The sequence below is a fragment of the Galeopterus variegatus genome, unplaced genomic scaffold (assembly GCF_000696425.1).
Source record: "Galeopterus variegatus unplaced genomic scaffold, G_variegatus-3.0.2 Scaffold28, whole genome shotgun sequence".
NCBI classification, from domain to species: Eukaryota; Metazoa; Chordata; class Mammalia; order Dermoptera; family Cynocephalidae; genus Galeopterus; species Galeopterus variegatus.
In genome coordinates this window covers 352,813-360,749 of record NW_007726139.1, presented here as the reverse complement: position 1 = coordinate 360,749, position 7,937 = coordinate 352,813, and the positions used below count along the sequence as shown (strand labels likewise).

The following is a 7,937-nucleotide window of genomic DNA, read 5'->3' as shown; positions in this document are numbered from 1 at the left end:
TTTTTTCCATAAAAGTAAATGCAACACATAAAATTAATTTGGGATTGATCCCAACTTTCTGGAGCCGGTTCTCTGGGGTCAGCGAGAAAATAGCCGTTTTTTTTAAATCACCATGCAGTTTACATTTTATCATTCGCTGAATGACCAAAGCCTCCCAGACAATGACCTAACTACAGAAGAGTACAGGTCTGGCTCCTGGGAACACAAACAGGGTCTCTTGCTTCTATTCCTCAGTCATGCCTTAGCATGGTTAGTCCCTATTTCATATTCAAGCAGGTCCTTAGTAAACAAAGTACTAGCAGAAACTCCAGATTTACTACCCGTCAACCCTCTAGGATAAGAGAAGCCTTAACCTCAGCTTCAACTAAAAACCCACGCCCCAGAGGTGACATTCTGACTAGATCGTACAAGGAGAGTGGATGCAGGAGACCAAATGGATAAAATGAAAGTGGGTGCCACCAGCTACAACTTAAGATGTCTACAGATGTGCTCAGCGTGACACGTGCAGGGCAGAGGAGCAGAGGACTGGGATGGGCAGGGAGGGTGTTCCTTGGGAAAGTAGTCTGCCTGCTTACTTGCACTTCTTGGCCTTGCCCCGGGCAGCCACAGCTTCTGTGGCTTTCGGCATGGTCTCTTCATCCCTCAGGAATTACATGGGCTTTGTGGGCTTCAAGTTCTGGTCCAATTCATAGACAATGGGAATAGCAATCAGCAGGTTCAGCTCCATGATAGCCTCTTCAGAGAGAGCCTTCAGATGACTGGCAGTGCCCAGAAGCTTGTGGCCATGGGCTACCATCAGTACCGGCTTCTCCTCCTTAATCTGGGGAGCAATTTCTTGATTTCAAAAGAGCAGAGCTCTCCTAGAGTAGCTGATCTTCAGTGAGGTCTGCACACCCGCGATCCTTTTCTATGTCGCTGTAGAAGATGGTCAGGCTCCATCAGAGGTGGTGGGATGTTGTAAAAGCATCTCCCTATCGTTACTTGGGCCTCACCATGCTTGGCAGCAGTTTCTGCTTTACTGGGTTTAGTCAGACCCTCATAGTGCCGCTCATTGAGGCAGTCACATCTCGTCAGTGGCATCCAGAACTGTGAAGGGTCCCGATCAGTCTCTGCTGCACTGACACGAAGCAGATGACAAACTCATAGCCAGCGTCTCACGGTGCCTCTCTGCTGCGCTTGGCTCCTTATGCCCCTCTGGGCTCAAATGGCTCTTCATGTTCCAGGCGGTATCGCCATGCCAGATCAGCACCAGCTTGTAGGTGGCTATGGAGGCAGACTGGGGACGCTGCGTCTCCTGGGACGGGCTGAGGTTGTGGAGTCTAGGCCCGTCCCCCTCCACCCCCTTCACCTCCCCATCCCCAACCCCATACCTAGCTGAGCTTCCTGCACTAATGCCCTGCTGCCCCTGTGATCCATTTAAATTTTGTGTATGGTGTGAGATAGAGTTGTGTTTTTTTGTTGTTGTTTGTTTGTTTTTTGCATACGTATTTTCAATGGTCTCAGCGCCTTTTTTTTCAAAACACTGTCGCTTTCCGTTGAACTGACTTGGCACCTTTGTGGAAAACCAATTGATCATAAATGTAAGGGATAATTTCTGAATTATAAATTTTGTTCCACTGACCTATCTGTCATAATTATACCAATACCACATTATCTTAATTATTATAGCTTTATAGTAAGGTTATATAAAGATTGTATAATCAGGTTGTGTAAGTCCTCTTATTTTTCAAAATCTCTTTAGCTATTTGAGGTCCTTTGCATTTCTATATCAATTTTAAAATGTTTGTCAATTTCTACAAAAAAGACTGCTAGGATTTTGATAGGGATTATGATGAATTTACAGATCAATCTGGCTAGAATCTTAACAGTATTGAGTCTTCTGTTCCACTGGCATTAAATTTCTATTACTTCAACCTTTCTTAATTTCTCTCAACAATGTTTTACAGATCTCAGTTTACAAATCTTGAATTTTTCTTTTTTTGTTAAATTTATTCCTATCTTTATTTAAATGTTATCTTGTATGGAAGTGTTTTCTTAGTTTCATTTTCACACTATACATTGACGGTATTAATTCTGATTATTCAAGGCCCATATGACTATCTGACCTTCTAGAACTCCCTATCAAATCTCTGGCTGGTTCACCAGTCCATTGCTTACCTCAGACAGAACCGTAACCTCAGACTGGTGGAAGGCTGGCCCTCACTCTTTGCTTGCCACCAATGTCATTTTAACTGTCAACACTTCATATCACAGGAGCCCATTCTGGAGGCATCAGCAAAGCTAAATTGCTGTTTTTGACAGTTTTACCCAACTCTGTAGTTGGTTTTCCGTCAGGCTGAAAGTTGGAGACAACTTATTTCTATATATTTTTTCTCTAAACAAATTTCAACATTTAAAAGTTGGCTATTTTATGCTTAACAACTCTTTTATACACGTTTTGTTTGTTTAGAACTTTATATCAGAACTAGGTGGTCATACATTTTATTACTTTTATTAAATAAAACCACTGAAAAAATGTATTTTGGATCATGGATATATTTGTAGTATTTGAAGGACAAAAGTAATGATGAGTAACCAAAAGCAAACCATATGGTAAAGTCACTCTTTGTAAATTAAGTGAGGTCATTATTAATACATCTTGGTTAGTGCTGACATTTTTAAATAGTTTATTTCTCCTTACAAAGTTTCAAATTTGTTATTCTACTTGAATGTTTAAAGAGCTGTCATAATTTCAATATTTACTCTAAAAATGAGGATTTCTAGGTTCTTAGTTATATAATTGATTCATTATATGACTGTCATCCAAAATCCACATACATAGATATAGATACTAAGCCAGAACTATTTATACAAGTTTTATTTTACTTCAGTATTTTCATTTTCATTCATTGTGATTAATAAATATTATGTAATCTTTAGGCCAAAGTTTTAAATTCTAGAGATCATAATAAATAAAATAATTTGCTTTAGTCTTGAATAAATTGTAAGCCCTCTGAATGTAGATATCACATTCTTTTAATAATAATGCTTTAATAGTACTGTGCATAGTACATTATATACAGTCAATTAAATGTACATTTTCTCTTCCCCACTCAATTCTGCAATGGAAAGTACCACAAGTCTCATTAGGAAAAACTGGAAACAAAAGATAAGGTTGAAAGTGCCTCTATAGTAAGACAAATATATAAATACTAATACTTCTTCTCCCATGTAATCAACAGATATTTATTCAGTTCCTGGACTGTGATGGGTGCCATGCTAGATGTTAGGACAGTGATGGTGAACATAGCGAGCACTATTCTTGTGTTCAGGGATTATTTCCTAGGGAGACAGACAATCAGCAAATAATGAATAAATAAATAATTACAAACCACTTAAACACCAGAAAAGCAAATAGCAGGGTGAAGCAATAAAAAATAACAGAAAAACCTACTTTGGTAGAATGCTCTAGAGAAAAGATTTTTGACTTTTTTCCCTACTGATTCATTATTTTACATTTATTTTTTATTATCTAAAACTTTTATTTGGAATACTTTCTAACATACAGAAAAATTGCAAAAATAGGTGTAGTACCAAAAACACCTACTTGTAGACTCTGTCTCCAAGTTGCATAATGTTAATATTTTTACCCTTCCTTTTATGATGTGTTTTCTAAATTTACCTATCTATTTCTGTCTATTTATCTATGTCCTATATAATTTGTTTTTCTGAGTCATTTAAGAGTGCATTTATTATGAGCCTTTAACCTTAAATAGTATTTCCCAAGAAAAACAATATTCTTTTATGTAACCACAGTAATCAATTTGAATGAAATTAATTAATATTGATGAAACAGTTGTATCTAAACTACCATTTTCATTCCTTTTTTTTTGTCAATTGACCTGATGATATCCAATATAGTATTTCCTCCCCATTTTCTAATACAAGATTCAGACTAGACTCATGTATTACATTCAGTTATATATTTTTAAGCTTCCTTTAACTTGGAACATTTCCGCAGAATGAATGCAGTCCTATTTCTTGTTCTTTTATTTTTTATTTTTTGTCATGTTTTGTTAATAGAACATTCCTCATGCCATGAGTTGAATGTGTCCCCTCAAAATTTATGTGTTGGAAACTTGATCCCAATTGTCACGGTGTTGAGATGGTGGGAAATACATTTATGGTAATTGGAAGGTGGGGCCTTTGAGAGGTGATTGGATCATGAGGACCATGCCCTTGTGAATGGATTGATCCGTTCATGAAGTGATGTGTTGATGGTTTAAAGCGTTGTCATGGGAGTGGTCTGATGGCTTTATAAGGAGAGCAAATGAGGTTAGCTCTCTTGTTCCTGCCGTCCTCGTCATGTGTTGCTACAGTCACCACCAAGAAGGCCCTCACCAGAAGTGCTCTTAGGACCTTGAACTTTCCAACCTCCAAAGTTTTAAGAAATAAATTGTTTTCTTATAAGATACTCAGTTTCAGATATTCTGTTATAAGCAACAGAAAATAAACTAATAAACCCCACTTTGAGTTTGTCCGTGACTAGATTTGGGTTTTGCATTTTTCTATCAGAATATTGCATAGGTGATGATGTCTTCTTTAGAGACTCTCTCCTCCGGAAGTACACTGTGTACACCTGCCCCTCTCCGGTCATGTTAATTCTAATCACTTGGTGGAGATGTTGAAAAATGTTTCTGCTTTGTAATTACTGTTTTTCCCTCTCATAACTAATTAACAAGCTACAGAAAGACATTTTAAGACCATGAAGATATCTGTCTCAACAAAAATAATCCCCTGGATTTATCATCCACTGACGTTTCTTTCCTGTTTCAATCTTTACTGAGATGGTTGCAAAATAAAGATTTTTCTTTTTTAAAAATTTTTTTATTAAATCAAAATTGATTAGACATATTTTGGGGGTTCAACATTGACATATGTTAATCAAATCAATATTACTAGCATATATATTGTTACAAATCATACTTATCCTTTATGCCCCTTGTCCAATCTCACCCAATTCCCCTCCCCTCCTGCCTCTAATTACACTAGATTTCTTTTCTCCTTCGAAAGAATAATGGTTATTCTAGATGATCTGTCCAATGCTGAGAGGTGTGATCATGTCCCCCAATATTATCATAGAGCAGATGCTTCTTCTGTCACTCTGGAATAGGCTTTGTGGAGAGAGACATCCTATTCTTTTCATTGGCCTCTGCTGGTGACTCTCCTTGTGTCAACGCACTCCAGTGGCTGGTGGACCATCTATGTGGTGGTTGTGAGGTCTAGCCACTTTTGTGGCAGCTGTGGTTACTGTGGTGGCTGTGGTGGGCCACCCACATGGAGGTGATGTTTTTGGCATGCTCCTTGGTGCAGGCAGTGTGCCTGGTTATGGGAGGGGAGCCTGGGCCCCGACTGCATGCCTTGGTTCCCCAGGCAGTCCCTGAGGTGCTGCTGCAGTGGGCCTGGTTGAGGGGAGAGGGGTCCATTCCCCTTCTCCATGCTTCGGATCCCTGGGCAGGCTCTGAGGTGCTGGAACAGTGTCCCTGGTTGTAGGAGGGGGGGTCCAGTCCCTGGCTCCAAGCCTCGGGTCCCCAGGCAGCCCACGAGGCACTGATGTGGTGTGCCTGGTTGTGGGAGGGGTGTCTCATCCCCTTTTCCATGCCTCAGGTCCCTGGGTAGCCCCGAAGGCACAAGTGCAGTGTGCCAGGTTTTGGGAGGGGGTGTCCAGTACCTGGCTCCATGCCTCAGGTCCCAGGGTGGACCCGAAGCGCTGGCAGTTTCTCTGAGCCAGAACTAAGTTTTTTGTCCTTTGCTTTCTTCTAAAGTGGGGGAGCTTCCTGTTGGGACCAGTACTTGAGCTCTGTGGTTTAGCTAAATTGCTGCTTTGCTGCTGCTTCTCTAGGGAAGGCTTTTTGTGCAGCACAGATTATAATGGTTGACTTTATTTGTACTTCCAGCTCTCCAGAGACTCAGTGCACCTGGGTTGTGTAGTAACTCTGATCTGGGCCTGAGTCTTTTCATCAAACTGCACCCCATGCAATTCTATATTCCTGACCAGTCTCCTCTGAGTGGTCCTACGCTGATTGGGGTGCAGATCAGCTGTACTCCCTGTGCCTGTGTTCCCCTGGTGGGCCTGAATCTCCCACTGCCTGTGCTGCAAACACTTCCCGTGGGACGGGCCATACAGCAATCCCAGGTGATGACTCACTGGCCTCTGAGTGGCTCCATTTTTTCAGTTGTTGTGGCTCCTTGCTCCTATGTGGGTCCACGGGAACCCTATTAGTGGTCTTGCTGGCCTGGGGGCCACCATGGCCCTCTTCTCCCCTGCTGCCTCCAAGCAACTCCATCCAAAGGGCACAGCTGCGGCTTTTGCTGGCTCCTGCTCTGTGTGCTCAGCAGTTTCAGCCTTAAAGCAGCTGCGACACAAAATGGTCAGAGCAATTTTTTCTTCTCTCATTGTGGCTTCTCCTGCCTTCATGCACTCCGTAGGTCTCTCCTCCTTTTCCCCTGATCTCTAGCGGCCCCAGCTTGTCTGATGTTGCTTTTCTATATAGTTGTAAATTGGTTGATCTCTGGGAGAGAGTGACACTGGGGACCGTCTAGTCTGCCATCTTAACTGGAGTCTCCAAAATAAAGATTGTTCACCTCCACTGCTCCCTGCATATTCCCCAGTCAACATTTGTCCTCCTCCTATATGCAGAACCTTTCCTTCTCCCCTTATTTATTTATTCACTATTACTATGGATTCAGAAATTCCTATTTTTCTATTTTTCAGTGTTTTATAAGTCATTACTAAACTAATTGAAAATAATTAATTGCTCAAATTATCTCAGTCTGGCCTGTGGGAACATTTTCAATTTGACTTCTCTGTTCTTATGATAAATCCGATTTTTTTGTTTGTTTTTTAGCACATACTTACTTTCTGGCATAACAAGATGTTCCAGGCACATCTTGATACTATCCTGCTCTAGCCCTGAAGTCAGCTATTTCTCCAAAAACTGTGATCAATGGCTTGTATGTAGACTAGAAACAACCACTTACAAAAAAACATTGGCAGTTTGATTTTAAGATCAGCATTTAAAAAATAAAAATTACGTGTAATCAATATTACTCCCAGAAAATTTCTTAGGAAGGCCAATACATCTTCTAAAGACTAATCACAAAATACAGGAAAATACAGGGGAAAAGCCTTCATCTTGTCAAGTGAAATTTTTTTTAAAAAATTGAGATATTAATAACTGTGTAAGGTACTAGAACTTTTTTTTAAGTTGTCATTTTTGAGCTATTGCTTTTTATTTATTTAAATTTATATTTATTACAATGCAAAAATAATTTCCTATACGCTTTTGCTTTCTGCCAGCAACATAAAATTAAAATAAACACAAATAACTATGTTAAAGAACAAGAAAAAAGCCTCATGCTTCATTCTTAATTCACTCACAGTAAGATTCAAAGACCTTACCTACCAGAATCTACTTGATCTGCATCCCCTGCTCCCCATCTTTCCTCTCCCCTTGGTTTATTGGGCTCGGAGCTCCAAACATGCTGAGGATGGTTTCTCTCTGGGACTTGGCTCTTTTCATCCTCTCTGTCTGGGATGCTCTTTCCCCAGTAGCCATATGGTACACTCCCTCACTTCCTCCAGGTCTTTTTTCATTTCCTCACTTCCTGCAGGACAGGTGGGTGCTGGCCCTGGGGTGCTGGGGTGCGCTTATCTGATGGAGGGGATGGGGCCACCTCATTCATGTCCAGGTCGGGGTCACGGCCTTCCTGGCTCCGAGGATCTCGCTGGGTAGCTCGGCCAGGTCTTGACCTGGCTCAGCCTATCATGTAGGAAGATGGTCTCCTCTTCCCAAAAGAGCCACTGTGTTGAGTCCAGGGCTGCAGCCACCCAGCCCACCACTCCTGCCAAGGGGCTGGCGCTGAAGAACAGAGGCTGCCAGGGAGCGGCAAGCAGG

At 41.1% G+C, this 7,937-nt stretch overlaps 1 pseudogene; it reads right to left on the bottom strand.

Annotated features, from left to right (window-relative positions):
- Positions 1-571: 571 nt before the first annotated feature.
- On the bottom strand, positions 572-7,725 carry LOC103588201 (annotated as a pseudogene).
- Between the last annotated feature and the right edge of the window lie 212 nt (positions 7,726-7,937).